Source organism: Rhinolophus sinicus, linkage group LG05 (assembly GCF_036562045.2).
Source record: "Rhinolophus sinicus isolate RSC01 linkage group LG05, ASM3656204v1, whole genome shotgun sequence".
Lineage (NCBI taxonomy): Eukaryota > Metazoa > Chordata > Mammalia > Chiroptera > Rhinolophidae > Rhinolophus > Rhinolophus sinicus.
Genome location: NC_133755.1, coordinates 165,255,387 through 165,279,790, shown reverse-complemented (window position 1 = coordinate 165,279,790; position 24,404 = coordinate 165,255,387). Strand labels below are relative to the sequence as shown.

At 40.4% G+C, this 24,404-nt stretch overlaps 1 protein-coding gene across 1 annotated transcript in view; it reads left to right on the top strand.

Annotated features, from left to right (window-relative positions):
* Positions 1-6,560: 6,560 nt before the first annotated feature.
* The window catches only part of PLAGL1 (PLAG1 like zinc finger 1), a 105,273-nt gene continuing 87,429 nt past the window's right edge, over positions 6,561-24,404 (top strand). Inside the window, exon 1 of the mRNA XM_019744484.2 lies at positions 6,561-6,751. The gene's annotated coding sequence lies outside the window, so the exon portion shown is untranslated. The remainder of the gene's footprint in view (positions 6,752-24,404) is intronic.

Below are 24,404 nucleotides of genomic sequence, written 5' to 3'. Positions count from 1 at the left end.
ACATATGAGTGAAATCATATGGTATTTCTTTCTCCATCTGACTTACTTTACTAAGCATGATACCATCAAGGTCTATCCATGTTGTCGAAAATGGCAAGATTTCACCTTTTTTATGGCTGAGTAGTATACCACATTTTCTTTATCCATTCATCCATTGATGGACAATGTTGGTAGAAAGACAAAAGGGAATATTAGAGCAGTAGATTAAATTACTAACAGAGAAAACCACCTTGGCTGGGTAGACTAAAATAGATTAAAGCCCAGGCTTTAACACATTTGAATAAGCAACCATTACAGCCTGTTGGCCTATATACCAGACTGGGGACCCCTGCTAAGATACCAAACACCATAAAGGTATGGAAGTTGCAGGAAACAGTCATTGCCCTGATTCTCACCATGGATCATCATTGTGTTATGCTGCTGAGAACACCAAGCCACATCATGCCTGGGAAAGAAGTTATCTACTAGAATTTATAATAGGATGGGTGAGTTTCTTTGCATCCCTGGGTGTGGGGGAGCTATTCAGTCTCCACTGGAATCCCATTGTCCTGCTACAAGCCAGACCTGTTGAAATGAACTATGCCTTGAATGGAACATGCACCATTGAAAGATGGGAGAAGGCAGGGGGTCCTGGTCTGGCATATCCCACTCTCTGTCCAACTCCCCATGCTTGACAGGGCTGCCTCCCTGGCAACATGTATGGTATGCACAACCAGGTCAAGTTTCTAAAGCTGCCAACCTCCCTTTCCTCAAGGCCTAGTGGGCATGTTTACTTTTCTGCTGGTACAATCACTTGGCCACCATCTTTGTCCCTTCATCGGCCGAGAGGACATTATAGCACACGTAGAAGCCCTTACTAAATTTACTCAACAAGCCTTCAGTGAAAATCAGCAAAGCCCGTCCTTACTGAACACTGAAATGTCTCTAAGTAGAGAAGCTGTCCTCCAATTAGAATGGCCTTGGACATTATTACTGCCTCGCAAGGAGGCACCTTTGCCATTTTCCAAACAGAATGTTGTGTGTTCATACCTGACACGCCGGCTAATGTATCATTTTATTAAATCACATGAGGGCACAAGTAAATGCCCTCAGTGATGCAACGCCCAGCCTAGGTGACTTAAGAAACCAATGATTCAGATCACAGGGCTCTTGGTGGGAAAAAACTTGTTTTGGGAATGATTATCTTAATCTGTGTTTTCTCTTGCATGTGCCTGTATTGTTATTGTGGTACCTGCCTCCAATGCAGCCAGCTAGCTGCCAAATGAGACACCTCCGTGCTAGTGAACCTCTCGCTGACTGCTCAGGGCACATTGTGGAGCGGGGGAGCGTGTGAGATTGTAAAAGCCAGTCACAATGGGTGCAGTGTTGGAGGAGGTCATCTAGGTATGACCGCTGGTTGATCCTCAAGTTGAATTCAGGCAATGGGAAGCTCCTCACCTTTTCTCCTTTTTGGAATGTACACCCTGTCTATTGATCACACAATGAAGCCATTTTCAAAGATATAGGCATGAGAGAGAGTAAGGTGTTGTTGAGACCATCTAGACTGTGTACATGACTGAACCTAGTTAAGGCCTCTATATAAACTTTCACAATTCTGGTGGGCAGGTGCGGGACTCTATTCATCTGGCAGTCACCCAACACAAGCTTCATACATAATCAAAGACCTGATAAAGACAGCATGAAGCACAGGAAATTGTTTTGATAAAGCACAGAATCCTTGTTTTCTAGGCAGATTACTTAAAAGGAGAAGAAAAACCTTTCACAATCCCATCAAGAACAAACCAACAGTCCAAGAAAACTACATCTGTTTAGTTAGATAAAGAAAATTAAGTTTCAGTTTTACATAAGTACACTGTTGATATTAAAGTTTATTCTTTATTAAGCCAATTCAACAGAGTTCTTTTACAAATTAATTTTGGCAATACCCCCCAGAGATAGAAAAATATCACATATACATAATATATATCTATAAACATACATAAAGATACAGACAGACACAAACAGAGATTCCACAGCTTTCATCCCAAAACTTTAGCCATGAATCAGGTACAATAATATAAAACTCACTAGTTTATAAAACAATTGAGTCCAAATGCATCTCTGGCAGACAGAACAAGTTAAGGTTACCCCCTCACATGTCTAAAGCTTTATATTAATATTTGTGGAGAAGACTTCTCAGATTTGTATTTACCTTTTACCAGACATCTTATAATCTTATGGAGGCTGTTGACTAGATTTTGGATAAGGGAGCTTTGATAGCAGTCTGTATTTTAAAAAGCACCCCTCACCCCCACCCCCTGCTCCACCACCACTACCACACACACACTTTGTTTTTCAGTCTCAAACAATCGCGGGCACTGTTTACGTATCAAAAACATTAGATTTACAATTTCAAGGGACAGAGAAAAAAATGAAAGCTTTTTTTGTAGGAGTTTTGGGGTATATTTCTCTGTCATCAGAAGTGGAGGGTAATTACTATTTATTTTTTTTCCTTTGTATTAGGGGTCCGATGGCATGGGGCACGAAGTCCTTTTCAATATCAATTACCACAACATCCTCCCCTTCATTCTCCTCACTTTCCCAAGAATGTCACCTCTTAGCATCCTAATCTGGCTTTGTCACAAGCACTCAAATCTTAATTTGTGGTAGTTTGAGCCCTCCTACCTTTGCAAAAAGGTATGCTAATATCTCCTATTTATTATTCTGCTCTCCCACCTTGTCAGCTTGAAGCTAGCAGAGTAGTGGTCAACTGCACGTCCATCTCTAACCTCAGCTCTTCTTCCACCTTCCCTACTGGAGCTTCAGCCTCTAGCTGGGTATCTGTGGCTAGCTGGGTATCTAGTCCATAGTAGAGACCACCCCATTGCAGCAGCCATTCCTTTCTCTTCTTTGCCACAATGCACTATGTTTAGTTTCTCAAACAAATGCATTAAAGCAATTGGCATTTTCAGGGTGCCCCTGTACTCACATGGAGGTCCACAAATATTTGATATGTGGGCCACCCCTTCCCACATAGAGGTGAATGGCCAACTCAGGATTTCCCCTGTGACTGCCTCTTTCCTAAGGCCCATTTCTCTAGTCTTCTGGCAGGTTTGCTAATTGTTGGCTCACACCTCAGGAGCCCCTGGGTGTAATCTGAAACTGGCCCCCATACTCACAAAAGGCAGGGAGAGACCAAAGAAAGAAGCAGACTACTCCAGATGGATAGATGGCAGCTTTAATAAGCTAGAGGCTTGCTTTGGGCAACTGTAAGACAAGTAGATCCCCACACCTGCCAGCCAGAATCTTCAAAATTTATAAAGAGTCCTTAACTGGTTCCATCACATACTCAGTCCAGATGGTCTCAATAATACCATGTCCTTGAAAATGGCTCCCACTGTGGGAACAATGGGCAGAGCATATATTCCAAGAACAGGGGAGGGATGAGGAGCTTTGGATTGCCGGGGTCCCCTCACAGATCAGCTGGCAGGCACATCCTCTCGATGACCTTCTCCAGCAAGTAGTGTTTGTCAACTTTTCCTTACATTTCCACCATTTTGGGAATTTTATATTTTGATGTAATTTTAATAGCGTTCTTTGATAATTTTGATGTAACAAAAAAGTTGTAATACTTCAAGGTCTATTGTCTTATGACCTTCACTCTTGAAATCAGTGAGTAGAGAAAAACATCCTTTTTAACTTTTCTTTCTTTTCCCTCTCTTGCTTTTTCAGTAATACGTTCATGTTTTTGGCCTTGTTAGAGAATTTTACAGTGAGCAAATGATTTGTTATCACTCTATTAAAAGTACAGAAAGATAACTGAAAAAAAAATTTCAGTTGCTGAGCATCAAAGCTGATCTTGTAGAACAGAAGTTATTTTGAGTCAGTATGCTTAATTTTATGTTTATTCATTCATGAACTACATGTGTACATTATAATAAAAATTGGTTAAAAATACTAAATAATATTGAATAAAAGTTGAATGAGTGAAGTCAGTTCTGCATTCTTGTTTTTTCTGAGATGTTTCTGATTGCGGTTCAGCCAGGGTATTCATTCATTCACTTAAGAGATGCTTTTTGCTTTATTTATTTATTTATTTAACCTTTTGACCCCCTTCACCCATTTAATTAAACTTTGCTTTAAACTTCAGGTTCAAGAGCCTCACATCTTTTGCAGGTCATTTAAGAAAGCACCTTGAGTTGCTTTTTCCTGTCATTTTCTATTCTCCCGCCTGCCATAGCTAGACCAAATGGTCTAATGTGCTTTACGTAGATGGGCTGGACAGCATGGGCTAAAGAGCATGGACTCTGGAGTCAGCTTGCTTGTGTAAACATTAGAATGTTAGCTGTGATTCCCTTTATTAGAGCCACCATCTCATCCCACTTCCTCAGAATATCTGGAAACTCACCGATTCCTTGAAAATTGCATGTATACCCCCCTCTCTCACTTCCTTTATTGAATTTGTTTTTGAAAGTTCACTTCCTGCATGAATGCTTCTCTGCCTGAGGGAGAGGTAGTGAACTTGCTTTCTTTATCTAAACATGCGACCTCTCACCCCCGACCCTCTCCAAAGCCACATGGTGGGTGGAGGGGGGGGGGTGAGGTTGCAGATTGCTTAGATGCAAGTTTTATTTTCTATCCTAACAAAATATTGCTATTTTCACACTAATACAATAAAAATAAAACTATGGCTTCAATTTCCCGATTTAGTTAGAGGATTTAAGGTACTTTTGAATTTCCTTGTCATAGTTTTAACAGATATGAAAATGTTTCCCTCTGAGAAGCAGGCAAGGAAAAGGATGTCCCTTCTCATTGTCCCTTCCCCTCCCCTTTGTGCCTTTGGTCCTTTTATTCTTCACTGTTCTTTCCTTCTTTCTTTTGCTCCCTCTTCAAATGTGATTTGCCCATTTCATTGGCCTATAGTGACCCAAGAGTGGATACAGTAAGAAACAAATAGAAAGGCAAAGAAACTCTTTGCTATACTGTCATTTTACAAGAATCATGTCTATTGAAAGGTTGTCACTTCATAGGCACCACCAAGTAACGTTTCACTAATTCTTTTATGAACTAATTTAATAAATATACTGTTATGTGTCTGGCACTGTACTAGGCACTTTTCCTTCCTCACTTTAGAAAACCGAGTTGTTTATGTTTAGTTCTCCTGCTATAGACACTCAATTTAAGAAAACAACTACTAGAATTTGATATCTTCTTTCCCTCACTTTGCAAGACATAAGTGGCGTCATATATTTTTGCTAGTGTCTTCTATTTGACCCAAGGTGTATGAAAGAGAGCCAAGGTTTAGGATCCAAGCAAAACAAGGTTTAAATCCTGGCCACCTGTGCAAATTTAGACCACTCAATATACTTTTGAGCCTTCATCAGCTAATGGAGGGTAACTATAACTACAGTAAAGAGATATGGAGATTCAAGGAGAAAAGCAGGTATAGGGCCTTACACAAGGAATGTTCATGTCCTTATATTGTTATTGTTTGTCTTGGTTTATCAGCCCTTTGGGGATAGATTATAAACCTATTAATCTAAATTGTAGTAGTATTAATAATCAATAGAGAAAGTAAACACATAGGGCTGGCAGAGCAAGCAAATGTGTAACCTGAACACATTAAATCCATCTATTGATTTTGCAGCTGGGTACTTCACACGCAGTAGGGGGTAGTTTCAAGGGCAATCCATTTGCTATTGTACTGAGCTGGGGGAAATTTGTGGAAAATTCAGAAATACTGGTATTTCTGACACACTTTGTTCTCTCATGAGGGAATTTTCTTTTATTCTTTTCTTGCTTAAACAACCAGTCATAATAATGTATTGACATGTTAATATTTGTGAAGTGGAACTGTGGAAAAACCGGGTACTTGCAATGTAGCAGAACCGGATTCTGTGTGACCATGAGCAAGTCATATGACTTCTCTGAGCCTGCGGTTTTTGAGCTATAAAACTGGCGTAACGTCTGTGCATGAATTAAGTTCAACATGTATTTAAAGCACCTGGCACGTAATTGACAGTGTTATTTCCTTCCTCCCTAGGTCCACCTGACCATTGACAAGGAAATCGTCCCTATAAACAACACCTGTTGGGTATGCCAGGACCCATTCCAGGCGTTTGACGAGGTTCACCTCATTTAATTCTCGCAGCAAGCTTGCAAAGAGCGTCACAGAGGCACTTGACGCTTAAAGCGAATGAAGTTCCATCTTCAGGCTTCCTTGCTTGTACAAGTCCCTTCCAAACTCTTGAATCTAATTTTGTATTTTCCCCTTAAGAGGGCCACCCCACCCCTGGTTTAAGTTTCGGGCTCCCCAAAATCTGGATCCCCCCTGGATGAGTATTAGTCTTTTCCTCACTTTGCAGAGACGGGTAAAGTGAGTGGCCTAAGATTACACAGTTGTAAGTAGTGGAGCAAAAGTTGAACCGAAACGGCCTGACCCCCAAACTCTTAGCCACTGGGGGTGATGACAGTGGTGTCGCTGGGAGAGAGACGGGGTTGCCAACTCAGGGGCGTGAGGTCAGCTCACGGATCCCTCGGAGCAGCTACCGCGGACAGGATGGGGTCGGAGGGGATCGCCCGCCGAGGCTCCCCGCCCCTTCCTCCCCTTCCCCTTCTCCTTTTCCGCGCAGCCGAGTCGGAGCCGCGCTGCTCGCCCCGTGGCGGCGCAGCCCGGTCCGTTTCCCCCCAGCTGCCGGCTCCGGGCCGCCAGGTCCAGCTGGAGAACTTTCCAAAGCGGAGAAACTAGACGGAGACTCAGGAGGACCAGAAGGTGAGGCGCGGGGCGGAGCTGAGGCGGGAACCCGGCCGTTGGGGGCGCGGCGCTCCCGGGTGCGCAGACGGGTGATTGCTGGGCTGCAGGTGCCCGGGGCCGGGCGGGGCGGGGCGGGGTCATCGCGGGGCCCAAGAACCCCCCCTCCAGCTCGGTGTGCGGCGGGCTCGCTGGCCGCTGGCTGCCGCCTTCGTGCGGCTCGGGGTGCGCTTCCCCTTCGCGTGCAGTCTGCTGCTCCTCGCTCCCGGCGCTGGGCGGGGCGGGGGCGTGCGACTCTGAGCAGGGAGTGGAGGAGCTGCCACCTCCCGCCCGCCCTGCTGCCCCTGGCTGGGGCTAGGTGAGGGCGAAGGAGGCGTGTCTTGCCTGATCCAGGTTCTGAGTGCACAGTGGTTGGGGGAGCGGAGGGCACGCGGATGCCTGCTTTTACCGCCGAGTAATTTCTGAACCACCCAAAACGTGAGAATCTCAAGTTCAAGCGTAGCCAGTTCCCCGAGACTGAGTTGATGGGAAGAAAATGACCAAGTGGCGGCGGGGGAAGTCCCTGCAGACTTCGGGAGAAAAGGGGGCGGGGGAAACGGGGGGTGTGCCGCCTCCAGAACCCTAGGGGACGCACAGAGAATTATTATGGGGGCAGGGTGTCCTTGTTGGGTAGTGAGCGGGACACTACCCGCAGCTGTGGTCGCGGTAGCTTTTGCAGGTGTGCGGCTGTGTTTTGATATCAACGACAGCTCCCGTACTTCAACGTGTATACGGTGTGTGTGTGTGTGTGTGTGTGTGTGTGTGTTGGCGGGGAAGGGGGGGCTTCGCGGAGGGAAAGCGACCCCCTGGTGCTGCCTTTGTCTACTGAGTGTGAAGAGGTCCACTGTTTGAATGAAAGAAATAATTCCGAAGTGCTCAAGGAATGCATAAGGACATTACAAGATTTCTGTTGTCCGGTTCGGGCTGCCGAACCCGAGGCACCTCCCAGAAGCATCTAGAGAGTTTTTCAAAGTACACCTGTTGGGTCCACCCCAAAGATCCTGAATCAGGAGTGATGGAGCTGAAGCCCTGGCCTGTGTATTTTTGTAAAAACTTCCCCCGGGGATTTTGCTGGGGGTGCCTGGTTAAGAATCAGGAGATAGAAGAGCTGGGTTCCACTCCTTGTGACCGTTAAACAAATTTTAAGCAGTGTTTCCTCACCTGTAAACTGGCCCCTAAGAACTTGTTATAAAGATCAGATAGTATAGGATGTGTGCAAGTGTGTTGAAAAGGGAAAAATGCTTGCAGTGGCCACAAAAAGACAGTATGCTTTGATTCAGCAAGTGATGTTTGAATAAAGAGAGGAGAGTGGAAGAACCTTGCCAGGGAAAAGGAAAGGAGGGTTTGTTTTCAGGTGATCAGATCTGTAATAGTGTTGGAGTTAAACTAACTCAGAAAATCAGTATCATCTGGATGAAAAGGAAGCAAGCTGCAGCCTGCCCCATCTGTGGATGATGGTTCAAAAAATGCACCATGTGTATTTCCTCTTCTCAAGAACCAAAGGGTTTAGATTTTCATTTAGGCAAATTAAGAGCCAATAATCACCAATGTGTCCTGCACTGTGATAACCCCAGTCTGTCTGAAGACTGCATGTTGTCCTGCTAAATGTGAATTTTTTTTCCATTGTTCAACAGATCTGCCTTGAGGATCTTAATGTACCAGGCATCCTTGAAATACAAAGATGAATAAAATGCTCTTCTTTTTTTTGCCCTAGCCATCTCTATCTAGTGGAGGAGACCGATGTGAAAACAGGGCACAATATGACCTAGTTACGATGATAATAAGGGTATAGAATGAACAAAGTACCATGTGGCCCACAGGACAGAGTAGCTCCACCAGCCTCAGGGGAAGGGCATCAGTAAGAGGTGACATAGGAGCTGGGTAGACAGCGCTCTTTTGTAAAAAGCTTCGAGAATGTTAAGATTCTATGTGAAGTTAAATCTATGTTCATAGTTTTCAATCTGATAAAATTCTAGTGTAATCATATGCTGACAGTCTAAACTAGAAATGACTTTTGGTTTCATGATGACTCTTAAAAATTTACTAGGCTTTCTGTAATTTTATCTTTATAAAATGCCTAAAGTTAATTCAAGAAAGGGGTTGTTAAGAAAACAAAGTAGAAGAAAAATTTTGAATGTGTCCTGCATTCTTACTATTTAGTTTCACTTAAAATATAATATTCAGATAAAGTCTTAACTACATGCACTTTTAAAAGTTTGCTTTTTTTGGTGGGTCTCATTACGTGCATTACGTAAGCTTAAAATGATTTAATAGAGGAGAGGGGCACAAAAGAACAACAGTAAGAGGAATAAAAAGGGAGGAGATGGAGAAGAGAAAAGAGTTTGATAAAATTGACAGTGGAAAGGAGCAGAAGTAAGCTCTTATTGGGGCTAACCTAAAAATAAAAGGCCTTTTAACATGAGAGGCAGCAAGCATTTATTGAGATCAATAAGAATAACTATTCAAGAATTATTAATTCAGGCAGAAGCCCAAATAATTTTCTGATTAGGAGACAAAAGCAAGGGGTATGAAAAAAAGAAGGAAAACAATTACATCAATAGAAGGAAGGCATTTCTAAAGGTGCAGATAACATGACATAGTGATGTTAATTCTAAACAATGTTTTTATTTTCAGTCCAGTAGTCATCAGTCCAGTAGTCATAATAACTGCTTTCTTGTTATCTTTGCAAACAGTTCTTTGGGAAACAGGTTATTTAGGCCAAGTCCAAAGGTCATTTTGCCCCATCTTAACATTCCAAGGTTTGGGACAGAAGACGTGCACGGCAGTACCTCTGGCATGGCAGCTTCCGCTCCATTTTCAAGTGGCTGCGTTTATATTATTGTTTACATAGGGAAGGGAGAGTGAAAAAGAAATGGGTGAATCAAACATGGCTGCCAGCTTCTTCAGGCATCTATTGTCTAACATATTTTGGTTAAACTTATATATAGACTCTTAGTTTACAAAGTTATTTCAAACATATTTAGAGGGAAGCCATATAATGTGGTGGTTACAGCATGGCTCAACAGCCCTGAGTTGGAATGACTGTCTAAGCTGGTGACCTTGGACAAGGGTCGTAACTAGCTTTGTCTGCTCGTTTGTGAAATGAGGATAATAACATCTCCTGGAGACTTGTGAGGAATAACAGCTATGAGGCTTAGGAGGCACCTGGTAGTGATAAACCCTTAATCAGGAGTGGCCTCTGCTCTAGTTTTTATCTCACTTTACTAGGTCCTAGTGGAAGCACTGGTAAGCTAGACAGATAATGTTGTCCTTCTGGAATTGGAAGAGGCTGACTTGTTCAAGTCGTAAAGCTAACAGGTAGCTGAACTGAAGTGAGAAGCTATGATAGTTGCAATTTAGTCCTGTGCACTTCTGTTCCACGCCCTTGCTGATTCTGTTATGGCTGAGGTGGACTCTACCTGGAGTTTAAAGGGGCAAAGGCTATATTCATGGGTGTCAGTTACAACTCTTCCACTCGCAGCATCACCCAGTGACTCTCCTCTCCATGTCTCATGGTTGATTTCTATGAAAATTATGTTTTTCTTTCTGAAGCTTGTGGGTGGGAGTCCATTTCTGCTGGGGGGTGGCGTGAGGTGGGGAAACAGTGGGAAAGCCATAAGGAAGTCATATATGGAAGTACTTCATAAGGGGGAACCCCTCTCTCCAACTTTCAGCAATGTGTTATAATAGTACTAGAAAAACAGTCAGTTTTATTGCTCAGCTACTTAACTGCTTTCATCTGCAGCTGATGCTGCTGGTGCAAAATTAATATTTCCTAGCATTATCCCCTTCCACATATGCCTGGTCCCTGGAGAGGTGGGTGACTGCATCATGGCTCTGTACAGAGAGCTCATGGATGTGGGTCAGATTTTAATTAGAATGTTAATTGGTAATTCGCAATGGAAAAGTATGACCAAGAATCTCTGCATTGTAAAACAGAAAAGTATAAAGGAAGAATGTTTTTGAGAGTAGCCCCCAGTGTCGCTCTGTTTTTTCTTATGAAGTATCTCCTTAATCTCCATAGAATATCACCTTTTTACTTTCAGATGCAGGTGGCCGCAATTTCATGTCTCTCAATTCAGCATTTTTAAGTGTCTCAACCAAGCAATCAAAAAATGTATGTGCCCAGATAGCGTTGGGTGCTATAGGTGAAGGTAGGAAGTGGACATTTAGCCTAGGGAGCAATGACTTTAAATGCTACATGGGCGTGGCACAGTCTCCTGGAAGAAAAGGATCCGAAGGCTGTCTAAAGTTTTGAGGAAGCTTCCCAGAGGAGAGGGAGGGGACACGCCCTTGCTGCAGGGTTGAGAATGGCCTTTCGGATTTTGTTCACCTGGGGACACAGGAACTTTGGGTGGCCTTAGGGATAGAGATGAAAGGGTAAAGATACAAATAACTGGGACCTTGAAGCTGATCCCACCCCCCCAAAACTGCCTTGGGCATCCCAAAAGACTATACAGCAGGTTTACTTGCTGGGCAGACTCTGGGATGGGAGAATATTAATGGCGAGGCAAAGCTTCCTCTGCCAGACTCCCTGACAGTCACAAGATGTGATAGAAAATTTGGTGAGTGGTATGATAGGCGGTATCTATTTGTTGAATACATTTGCTAAATATATAAAATACTGGGGTGGGGGTGCCAAAAATGTATACAAACAGACACTGGTCAATGTCGCTCAAGGAGCAGTTCACTGTATTCAGAAGTGTCTGGATGCTGATGGTAACCACTTTGAGCACCTCTTGTATTAATAATGGCAGAAGTCAAACGTGACTTGTATTCATCTTTTGTTATCGGCATACGAGTATATTGAGTATTACAATTTTAATACAGTTTTCCTTTCTTAAAATGTGTATACATTTTTTGGCACCCTCTGTATGTATATGTGTGTGTGTGTGTGTGTGTGTGTGTGTATATACATATATATATATGTATATACTCCTGGGAGGTGGACTACAGCATAGGGAATAGAGTCAATGGAATTCTAACAGCTATATACAATGTCAGAGGGATAGTAGATTGGGGAGAGGCGGAGTTATCACTTTGTGAGGAGTGTAAATGTCTAACTATTACATTTTGTTCTCTGGAGTTCTAGGGTTCCTCAGGTGTGCCCAAAAGTGGGTGTGGGTTGGGAGAAGGGATGAGGGAAAAATAAAGTGGATATTTTTTTACCATGCTGCTGCTTCCATCTGTTGTATTTTTATCTGTTTTCTATGTTGACTTTCTGATATGATATCATTATGAAAAAGAGTGCATCTACTTTTAAAAGTAAGAACACCACTATTATATGTGCTTTCAAAGGTAACATTTTAGTCCGAATTATAGGGCTGCCCTGTATTTATTTGGAATATGAATCTATCTCTGTGAATACAGGACTCAAATCAAGACATTGGCTGTGTAATCCTTTATGGGCATCAGATTCTTTGTCCCAGGCCTGGTTACCATTAATAATGGAAATGTACTTTGGCTTTCCTAAATGCACCTGTGCTTATGATTTGTCTCTCTGACAACCATGGCTCCCAATCTGGAGATGAGTGCGTTCACATTTCACTTTTTTGAGCCTCAGGACTTTGCTAATGATGAATATGAAGGGCACGGTTCTGGGCAGAGAGCAGATGGGCCAGTGGGAGGAGGGCCACCCATGGAAGAGACTGTAGAATCCAGCCTGGAGCCAGGAGAAAGAATCGCAAGCTTGGGGGTCCTGGGATAGGGGCATCAGGGCTCTGAGGAGCGAGATTCGGGGACAAAGGCAATTGTATTTAAACTATAAAACCTCGTCTATATAGTACAATTCCTCACGTTAAAGAATGGTGAGGCAGTGTGGTTTTGTATAGCAAGCACAGCAAGACACCATGGGTTGTGGCTGTGGCTGCCTCTGTTCTTGGCTTTATGACCTTTGAGTCTGCTTCCTTATATGTAAAATGAAAGCGTTATACTAAGCATTCTGCGAGCTTCCTCCTCTGCTGAACAACCTGTTTCATGGCAGGTGTTTTTCATGAATATCTATGGATATGAATATGTATGGATGTTCCTGTCAGTGCTCATTTCTCATATTTCTCATATAACAAGAAATTGGATATTTCTTTTTTAATATATGTAGTACCACCAGATGTTAAAGATGTTTTTCAATAGAAAGTTTCCATTTATTTGAGCTTCAACATTTGGGTGGATTATTTTATTGTAATGACTCATGGTGACAGAGCACTGGGTTAATGCATTTTGTTCCCTTGTTTTATTTTGACACTGAGTTGTGTTAGATGTAAAATAAAATGGCATTAAAACCAAATAAAATTGCATTAAGTTTTGCATTATGATTCATCTATTATTTAAATACTTATTTCATTTACAAATTTAAAATTTGCTAGAAATATTTTGGTAAAGAAAGTAGCTCTAATATAGCTCACACATGAATACACACACACACACACACACACCTTTTTTCTCGTATAAATACAAAGGAAGTTTGGAAGGATAGTCATCAAACTTTATCATGGCTACCTCAGAATGAATGATTAGAGGAGCTGGTAAACTTCTAATTTTGACATTGTTACAATGAACATATATTAATTTTTATAATTTCATGTATGTGATTTGTTACAGGATGAGCCTTCATTATTATAAAGTATCTTACTTTATTGATTTATACATACAGTCGCCATTGGACATAAGTAATTTAAGACTAAAGTTCAATAGTATCATTGTATAAGACCACACAGAGAAGCGAATAGCTCTTCCTTGATGGGTTTTGGAGTTGAAGGTGTTCCTTTTGTTGTGTGCTTGGACAGGATTCATGTGATAATTAATGTAAAAAATACTTTTTCCAGCCACTTAGGTGCTCAGAGATGAAAAATGAGTTTAACTGTATTTGGTTGTGGCTTCCTAGAGGGATAGGTTGAGAACGATCCCAAGGCCATGGCTATGTTCACGAGGCCAGAGTACCAGGGTCAGTCACTGGCCTGGCCTGGGTACCAAAGGATGAGGAAAATGGCTGATCATTTGCCATCCTTGAAGTCTAGAATTTTAGGTGATAAGTTTCTTTATGAAGGTAAATATTTCTTTTTGTCCAAATCTCTTAAGGACTGTACTCTTTATTACATTTAATCGGATAACATTTTGCAGAGTTGGTGGACAGTTTCATGATAAGTCGTCTTAAGATTGCAAGGACTGGAATCTTTTGTATTCCTCATAGAAGCTGGCATGATACATTACCTAAAAGAACTATTCAAGAATTCAGGACTAATGAAATAAATGACTAACTCATTTATTGTGGCAATATAAGGTTATAAGTAATAAGGATAATCCAGTATCATTGAGCATCAATTAAGATAAATGTATCCTTATCAAAACAGTTACGTATTGATGTTAAGCTGAGCAATTGAGTACTATAGCTTGTAATTTCTGTCTGTGACCCTCTTCAATCGTCTGTTTATGACACCAAGAAAGAGTTAAATGGCTTATTGCATGAAGAATGAGTAGCTCAATTTTTACATTTGTGGTTTACGTGGGCTCCAGGGTTGCTTATCTGCTGGATGTGGAGAGAAGGGTACACATAGTCTTCTTTTTCATAAGGACTAGATGTTGTAAAGGAAAAGTACAAAGTACCCCCTCCCTTTTTTTCTTGGAAAAAAAAGAAAGAGGAAAACACTTAATCAAGATGATTCACAGGGTAGTGTGAAGCTGCCAGCATATTGGGATTCCAATTATTTCAGACTGAATTTAAAAACAAAATCATGCATTTGGATGACATCCTGCTTACAACGTATGAACAAGATATTTATTCATCCATTTATGCCAAGCCTTGTTCCGGACTCCAGGAATAGAGTAGTACACAAAAGCCCGAGCTCCTGCCCCATGTTATACATTACAGATGAGAAAATTCAGTCTCTACAAAGTGTCTTGCCCAACATGGTAGCATTGGGACTTCATTCTAAATTCAGTGTTCTAGCCTCTACACCACATAATTTTAGAGGAACCTAGTTAAATATCAGCAGCATACTTCTTTCTGCATTTTCTTGGCTCTTCCCTTGGTGGTGGTCCACTTTTTTCCATCCTATGGGGTATACCATCCATGAGCATCACTTACACCTTTGTCTGGTCCTAGGTCAAAACATTCAATTTCTAAAAAGCAATGTAGGGTCATGTTATTAGAAAATAATATAGAGTAAAAGAATTTGAGTAGTATTTTTCCAAACTTCTGAGTTTTAATTTGGTAGACTAAAACTAGCATTTAAAAAACATAATTTAAAAAATCTTAGACTACGTCAATTAGTAAGGTAAATATTATGTAAAATTTTATTCCATGAATATATATTTGTATTAGGTTGCAACATGAATATTTACCTTACTGTTGGTTGTGGTCAAAAGATTTTAAAACATATTGATTCAAAGAGCTTCGGGGAAGATATTGTTTATGACAAAATTAGAGGTATATGGTTATCCCTAGCTATCATTTGAGTGTGTGTGTTGTTTACCTAAAGGGTTCATAGCAATAAAGTGGAATTTGTGTGATGAAAGTACCAGTGGAAGTTATTTGGCATCTGAATATACGCCTGAACAGATTTTTTTATTTTATTGAACACACATGTAGTTATTGGGTTCCCTGTGTCCTGTACTTTTGCTTATTGTGGTTTCCTGTATTAAGTAGTTTCATTATTTTTTGAAGTATGTTTATTTTATAATTTAATTGCATGGTATATAGAGAAATTTGGGGAAATAATGTACCTAATTGAGGCAATATCCTATGTTATCTGATTATGATAAAGTCTACAGCTGATTAGACTTTAATGTAAGTTGCGAATATTACATGCTAACTTATTTTAAAACTGATTTAGTATATTATTTTTCATTTAATTTCTAAATGTCAGTGGATTTTACCTGAAGATATTATTTGTAATAAAAGAGTAACAGATACAGTTTTATAAATTGGGGTTTTTCATGGACTATAGGAAAACATCATTAGTTTGGAATTTGTGATAATTTGGACAAGGATTGGACTAATATTTTGGAAAGATGAGAGCTTGTTGCTAAAACAAAAAGAAAAAGAAAAAGAAAAAGAAAAAAACTGTGCAAATAGATTTTAAGAGTCTTAAATCTGTGTAAAAATACATTTTTGAAAGCACATAAAAAATCTACTTTTCTATGTTGTAATTTATTTCAGAGACATACAATAAAATCTCAATTGTTGAGATGGCCAGGACAGTGATGTATTTAAATATTATATGCATATTTCTTTGCCAGGCAAGAACTTACTCCCTAGAATAAGTTTATAATCTAATTATGAAGACAGAAATGTAGAAGAAAAGCTAGGCTTGAAAGAATGTAGAGATATATTTTTCTACAGACAGAGAGAGGATAGGAGAACAACATACAAAAGATAATTTCCTTAAGAAGGGTTCTGGGCAAGAAAGCTGAGGGAGCTCTGGTTGCTGGTATCAAAGACCTTCCAGTGGAATTGCATTATGGGCACATTTATTTGAGTTCAAACAGTCAAGAGAAATAAAGAGAAGGAGAAACTAATCAGTTCGGGAGGTACCTAGCATTTCATGCAAGTGGGTATATGTTCTGGAAGAGTATGTTATGGGGAATGGGAATTTTTTCTTCTTTTGGTTGGTCTCAATCCCACTCAACTCTCACCAGATGGTAAATATTTTTTAGCTCAACCCAGCCTGCATCCCACTTAACTCTCAGCAAACAACCTGACCTCCGACCTCATTTAAAAATAAACAAACAAACAAACAAACAAACAAATAAATAATGGCAGCTTTAAATTGTGATCTGCCTCCTTCCCATTCATCTTTCCCCACCCCTGCCATTTGTCCTACTCTTTTCCAAGCCTCAGAGGTATCTCTCTTTTCAAGACTTGTCTTCTCTCATCCAAGGCTTGGCTCCCTCAGTTCTATTCTCCCCCTTCTAATCAGAGGTTAACCACACAGAGGATAAAAGTCCTGGCTCTGGAGCCGGAGTCTGCCAGGTTGAAATATGGTTTCGTACTTTCTAAATGTGTGGCCATGGGCCTATTGCTTAACCTCTATGTGCTTCAGTTTTCCTAGGTGATGGGCTTGGAACAGTATCTGGCACAAGCTCTTAATGAATGTTAGTTTCTACCATTCCTACCACTATTACTGTTAACCTACTACTTTCTATTGTTTTTCACCTCTTAGCACATATGTTTGCCAATTCTGGAAAAGAATAAAGCCAAATCTTCTCTTGACCCTGGTCCCCTTCTAACTACTGTATTCTCTTCTCTCTCTCCTCTTCTTACCCAAGTGTTCTAAAGATTATTCAAGATCTTCTTCACCTCCTATTAGCTTTTATTTTCTTTTTAGAAAAATTTCAACAAGATATTGACTACCATGTTTCCCTGAAAATAAGACCTAGCCAGACCATCAGTTTTAATGTGTCTTTTGGAGCAAAAATTAATGTAAGACTCGGTCTTATTTTACTATAATATAAGACCAGGTCTTATGATATGATATGATATGATATGATATGATATGATATGATATGATATGATATAGTATAATACAATACGTGGTCTTATATTAGTTTTTGCTCCAAAAGACGCATTAGAGCTGATTGTCTGGCTAGGTCTTATTTTCGGGGAAACACGGTACTATATACAAAAATTACAAAATATTTTCTATTTCGAGTACTCTGAAAACCTATGTATCTACTACGTACTGTTAACTTTAGATTTCCCTGTAAACTCCTTCCTAAATCTTTCCCTCATTTCCCTTTCAATGTTATCATTATGCAGATTTCTATGTTTATCATTCCCTTCACAGATTTACCTAATATTTGTGAATATTTAATTTTCCATATTGTTGAACTTTTTAAGTAGAATTATATGATATAAATTATCTGGAAACTTGCTTTTTTGAAACTAACTATAATTTCATTCATTTTTATTGGCGTAAAGAATGTCATTATATGCCACAATTTACTCATTTTTCTGTTGATGCACATTTGGACCTTTAACCATTATAAACAGGTTTGCTATGAACGTTGTACATATATCCTGGTGTACACATACTCAGATTTCTTTAGGATTAATACATAAAAATAGAATTTCTGAAACATTTAGTATATACTCCTTTGTATTCATTGAGTATTGCAAATTGGTGATCAAAGTGGTTATGCTACTTGATATTCTCACCAGAAGTGTAAATGCTCTTGTTAGACTCTTTAATTTTGGAGTGTGAAATGGTATCTAACATTTTAAAATTACATTATCTGATTACTGATGAAGTCAATCACGTTTTCACTTGTTTCTTGACCATTTTGGTTTATTCTTCAGTGAAGTACCTCTTTATCTGTTTTGCTCAGTTTCCTTTCAGGTTGTTTATCTCGCCCTCTTATTTATTTAGCAGTTCCTTATAATTCTGGGATAACAAGCCTATCTCCAAATTTGTGGTTTGTCTTTTTACTCTCTTTATGTCCTTTTTCCCTCCCTCAGCTGCTTTTGAAATATTTTTCTTTGTCACTAGTTTCCAGCAATTTGATTATGATGTGTCTTGATGTAGTTTTCTTCTGTTTTTAAAAACTTACTGAGATATAATTCGTATACCATAGAATTTACTCATTTAAAGAGTACAGTTCTATAGAATTTAGTATATTCATACTGTTGTGTATCTATTGCCATAATCAATTCTAGAATATTTTCATTACCTGAAAAAGAAACCTCATTCCCCAATCCTCCCATCTCACCAGCCCTAAGCAATGACCAGTCTGCTTTCTATCTCTCTGTTTGCCGTTTCTGGGCATTTCATAGAAACGGAATCATACAATATGTGGTCTTTTGTGACTGATATTTTTTCACATAGCATAATGTTTCAAAGGTCATCCATGTTGTAGGATGTATCAGTACTTCATTTCTTTTTGCTGCTAAGTAATATTTCTTTATATGGCTATATCTTATTTTATTTATCCACTTGTTGGAAAGACTGTTCTTTTCCCCATTGAATTGTCTTTATACTTTTGTAAAAAAGTCAACTGGCCATAGATTTTTGAGTTTAGTTTTGGACTTTCAGTTCTCTTCCATTGACCTGTATCTATTCCATATGAGTGCCACATTATCTCTTTTTTTCATGTTTAAGTATTTAGTCATAGACCCACTGTTTTAAATGTATCTTTATGGACTGTCCAAAGGCAATTTTTGTCCTCAGACTCCTGAAAATTTTAAATGATCCAAGCCACTCCTGTGAAGATCAAATTTTCAAATTCTTCACCAAGGACAGACATCCTTAGGTCACCTTTGTGTTCCCAGGTATTCAGCTAGCAGCAGTCTATGCTTCAAGCACCCATATTTTACCGGCAAAGCTGGTGATTTTTATTCCATTTCTGCCAAGTTCTGCACCTTGAAACAGTTGTCAGGATCTAAACCTTAAATGGCACGTTATTTCATGCTGTGATAGGATAGGCATACGTGCAGTATGGTCCGGCTTTTCCCTTTCACACAAAAGAAATCCTCGCTTATACTAAAGCCTTCCTGGCATAAGGTCGATGACCAATAAACTGAAATGCACTCAAAGCAATTTCCCCAATTCCTGGCATGGGAATGCAGACTGGGGGCTGCTTGGGGGCCTACTGAGGTTCCACAGATAACGTGGCAGAGGTGAGGCCAGGCTGCTGCCTTCCACGCACTCACGGCCCAGGACCTCTGACCTGAGAGGTCCACCAGGGGCACATCACCAGGCTCAGGGCGGCCGCATGACCCTGTCTGGCACCTTGGCATACAGAGGCCATGAGGCCACACCTAGAGCCACACGCTATCCTGAAACCCCACAAGCAGCACCGAGTACCACACTGTCTTGGTTATTGTAGCTTTAGAGTAAATTTTGAAATTGGGAAGGGTGAGCCCTCCAACTTTGATCTTGTTTTTCAGGATTGTTTTAGTTATCCTGGTTCCCTCAAATATCCATATGAATTTGAAGAGCTGCTTCTTAATTTCTGTAAAGAAGTTACCTGGATTATTGATAGAGATTGCATTGCACTTCTAGATCAATTTCAGGTGTCGCTTTCTTTATTTCTAGTATTATGATCTTCATTTCCTTCTGAGTCCTCACTAGTAGCACCTTTAATGTCCATGTTTCTACTAACTGTTCAAGGAAATGTCAGGTGTTTTGTTTTTTTAACTTTTTAAAAAAAATTTTATTGGGGAATATTGGGGAACAGTGTGTTTCTCCAGGGCCCATCAGCTCCAAGTCGTTGTCCTTCAATCTAGGCCGTCCCTCAGGCAGCTCAGTGGCAGCTCGTTGTCTTCAATCTAGTTGGGGGGGGGGGAGCGCAGCTCACTGGCTCATGTGGGAATCGAACTGGCGACCTTGTTGTTCAGAGCTTGTGCTCTAACCCACTGAACCATCTGGCCGCCTCAGGAAATCTCAGTTTTTTTCTATCATGTTTCTCAAAAGTTTTCACCCACTGCCTAATTACAAGGTTATTCCATATTTTTCGGTATTTGTTATAACAGCATGCCACTTCCAGACACCAAAGTTTATAATAGTTTTCTGTTGCCGCCAGAACAAATTAACATAAACTTAAGTGGTTTAAAACACTTATTTTATTACCTCACAGTTCTGTATGTCACGAGTCTGAGTGGACCCTTCAATAGTTCTTCAGCATTATCTCCCACCATTTCCCTTATATATTCTAGGCTCTAGTGATAACAGGCAGCTGGTAGGTCCCTGTAGATATCATGCCATTTCCATATCTGTGCACTGCTTGTGCCCTTCCCTTTATCTAGTGTATCTCAGTCAGTTTGTGCTGTTGTAACAGAATCCCATAGACTGGTGGCTTAAACAAACATTTATTTCTCACAGTTCTGGAGGTTGGAAGTCCAAGATCAGGGTGCCAGTATAGTTAGGTTCTTGATGAGGGCCCTCTTATGGGTTATGTGCTCACATTGCCTTGCCTTAGTACTTGCATCCAGAGAGCAGGAGAGCTCTAGTGACATTATCCCCTTATCATTTTTTGATAATCCCATCATGGGGCTCTACCTTCATGATCTCATCTAAACCTAATCATCTTGCAAAGGTGTCCCCTCCAAATACTATCATATTTGGGAGTTAGGCCATTGACATATTAATTTTGGGAGGATCCAAACATTCAGTCCATAACATTCTACTTCCAGCCCCCACCCAAGTTCATGTCCTTCTCACATGCAAATACATTTATTACATCCCAACAGCTCCAAAAGTCTTAACTCATTCCAGCATCAACTTTAAAGTCCAAAGTCTCATCTCAGTATCGTCTAAATCAGTTATTGGTGAGACTTGAAGTATGATTCATCCTGAGTCAAAATTCCTCTCCAGCTGTGAACCTGTGAAACCAAACAAGTTACGTGCTTCTAAAGTACAAAGGTGGGAAAGACATAAGATAGACATTCCCATTCCAAAAGGGAGAAATAGGAAAGAAGGAAGGGATGGTGAGTCTCAAGCAAGTCCATAACCTATCAAGACAAATTCCGTTGGACTTTAAGTTTCAAGAATAATCCTCTTTGGCTGGGAGTTCTGCCTTCAGGACCCACTGGGGCAACTGTCTTGACTCTTGGCTCTGCCAGGTGAGGGTCATGTCTCCATTTCTCTGGGCAGCCCCAACTACACAACACTGCTTGGCAGCGGTTCCACCCTTTAAAACCAAGGTTGGGGCAGCCTTGGCCCACCCCCACCCCCACCCCCCAAACACACATGGGCCCATGCAGTCTGGATCTGTGGTGGGAGTGGCAGCCCTGATCTCTGAATCTATGAATCTTCAGTGTCATTCTTCCTTTGTCTTAAAGAATAGCACATGTTTGCAACCACATAAATTCAACGTCAGGTCCTGTAAGGTCTGAGAAGTCTGAGAGCCTTCCTTCACTTTATCCCATCTCTGCTTCCTTCAGTTCAAACTGTCAGTGTTCCTCCTGGGGTGGCTGATTAGGTCCATGGTTCACACCATACTAAGCTCCTTATCATATGGTTGGTCAGCCCCACCCTTGATATTCTCCTCTGAACATGCTTTCTCATTATTTGCAATATGGGTAAGCTAAGTATTTTCTAAATCTTTAAGTTCTGGTTTCTTTTTTGCTTAACAATTCCTTCTTCAATTCATTTCTCTTTATTCTAAGCCACTGGGAGGAACCGAGCAGCTCCTTTAAAACTTTGCATAGAAATTTCTACAGCAAAATATCCAATTTCATTGGTTGGAAGTTCTATCTTCCACAAAACCCTAGAAGATGAACACAATTCAGCCAAGTTCTTTGCCACTTTACAGCAAGGATTGGCTTTCTCCATGGTCCAACATCACCTTCATCTGAGATCTCATCAGGATGGCTTTTACCATGTCTCTACCAACATTCTGTACATGATGACCTATGTATTCTCTAAGAAGATGGACAAAGGCTGTCTCTACAGTTCTCCTCTTTTCTTTTTGAGCTCTCACCAGAATCGCCTTTAAAAATGTCGTCATAGCAATATTAGCTTTTCTAGCATGCATTTCAAAATGCTTGCAACCTCTACCCAAAAGCCCCTTCATATTTTTCAAAATATGGAAGTTCCAAAGCCCCTTCCATATGTTTTTAGGAATTTGTTACAGCAGCACCCCACTTCTCAGTACCAGCTTAGTCAGTTTGGGCTGCCATAACAGAATACAATAGACCAGGTGGCTTCAACAACAAATATTTATTTCTCACAGCTTTGGAGACTGGTAGTCCAAGATCAGGGTATCAGCATTGTGGGATTTTTAGTGAGGGCCCTCTTCCTGGTTACACCCTCACATTGCCTTTTCTTAGTGTTTGCATGCTCTGGTTTCATCATACCTTTTAATGGCCCATAATGGGAACTCTACCCTCAGGACCTCATTTAACCCTAATTATCTCCCAAATGTCCCGTCTTCAAATACAATCATATTGGGGATTAGGACTTCAACATATGAATATTATGGGGAACACAGACATTCAGTCCATAGCACCTAGCATTCTCATCCCATGTTAGGGATTGTTTATTGGCTGATGTCTTTATTTTCTGAATTAATCTATAGAATCATCTGGTGTAGAAAATTGGACTCTGCTGCCACATTGAACTAAGTGGCCAGACTTGGTGTGTCCATAATACACGTGGTCCTTCATCTTCACTTACCATGTTGTATCAGAATTACCTGTCACACGCCAGTCACCCCTAGTAGACTGTGTCTCTCAATTCTGTACTTGCAGGGCTTAATACTGCCTGGTACATAGTACCAACCAAAGAATGCTTGGAATTGAAGTAGATTCAGAAAATTATGACTATGGAGGTCTGACAAGTTCACGAACTCATCCTAGAAGAAGTGCTACCTACCTCACTGCTGAATATCACTATGGTCACCTTTGAAGTACTCCCCTTGGGAAGCTGTGCACAGACGCCAGCGCCTAGTCCACCCTTCAGAGCAATTTTGGAATTATTTTTCTGTATTGGCTATCAGAACTGTCCTCGTATTACCCTTGATGTCCTAAATGTCATGAAAATGTCTTCTTTTCAATATTTCCTTTATCTTTGGGTAAAGAAAGAAGTCATTGGGGGCCAGATCAGGTGAGTAGGGAGGGTGTTCCAACACAGTGATTTGTTTACTGGCTAAAAACTCCCTCACAGGCAGTGCCGTGTGAACTGGTGCATTGTCGTGATGCAAGAGCCATGAATTGTTGGTGAAAAAGTTCAGGTCGTCTAATTTTTTCATGTAGTCTTTTCAGCACTTCCAAATAGGAAACTTGGTTAACTGTTTGTGCAGCTGGTACAAACTCATAATGAATAATCTCTCTGATCTCAAAAAGTTTAACAACATCATTGCGACAAGTTCGCGAACTTAATAGTCACACCTTGTAACTGAGTACACAAGAAGTTAAAACTTCTGTCAAACAGCTGAAAATTACAAGGCAGATAAAAACTAATTTTAAACAAGTTGCAGGGAGAAGGTTGATATACAGTATAATGTATTTTAGGGAAAACATTGTCCCAAATAAGTCAAAAGGAAAAGGTCATGACTGGGTAATTCACAAAAGATTAGACATAAAGAGCTTTCAAAGTGTGAAAAATGCTCAAACTGACTAGTAGTCAAGATATGTAAATAAAAGTGCTGTTTTTCTAATCACTTCATCAAATATAAAGATCTTGTGTTGCCTATAATACCTGTGAAAGATACTCACAAATTGGTACCAGAAATAGAATTTGGTAAATCCTTTGGAAAAGCAGTTCCACAGTCAAGAGTTTTACAGTGTTTATACTCTGACTGGATGATTCTATGTCTAGATGGAGGTAGATATCGCTTAGATATCTATCCTAAAAGAAAAATTCAAGTTTTATTATTCTACTAGGAATACGTTAACATGTTTTTCAAATCAAAAGGTGCTAAAGGGTGGATAGTGAGTGCTTGTTAAAAAAAAAGAAGTGTATCTTTTCAGAGGTATATTGCACATTATTCATTCAAATCTGTGTGTGTGTATGTATGTGTGTGTTTGTGTGTGTGTGTGTGTGTGTGTGAGAGAGAGAGAGAGAGAGAGAGAGAGAGAGAGAGAGAGAGAGAGAGAGAGATCCCCTTCTCTCTATACTCCAACTAGTAACATGCTATCTAAACTGGTCAGCATTTTTCTCTTTTACTTACTAATACCTTGGAAATTATTATATGAAGAGCT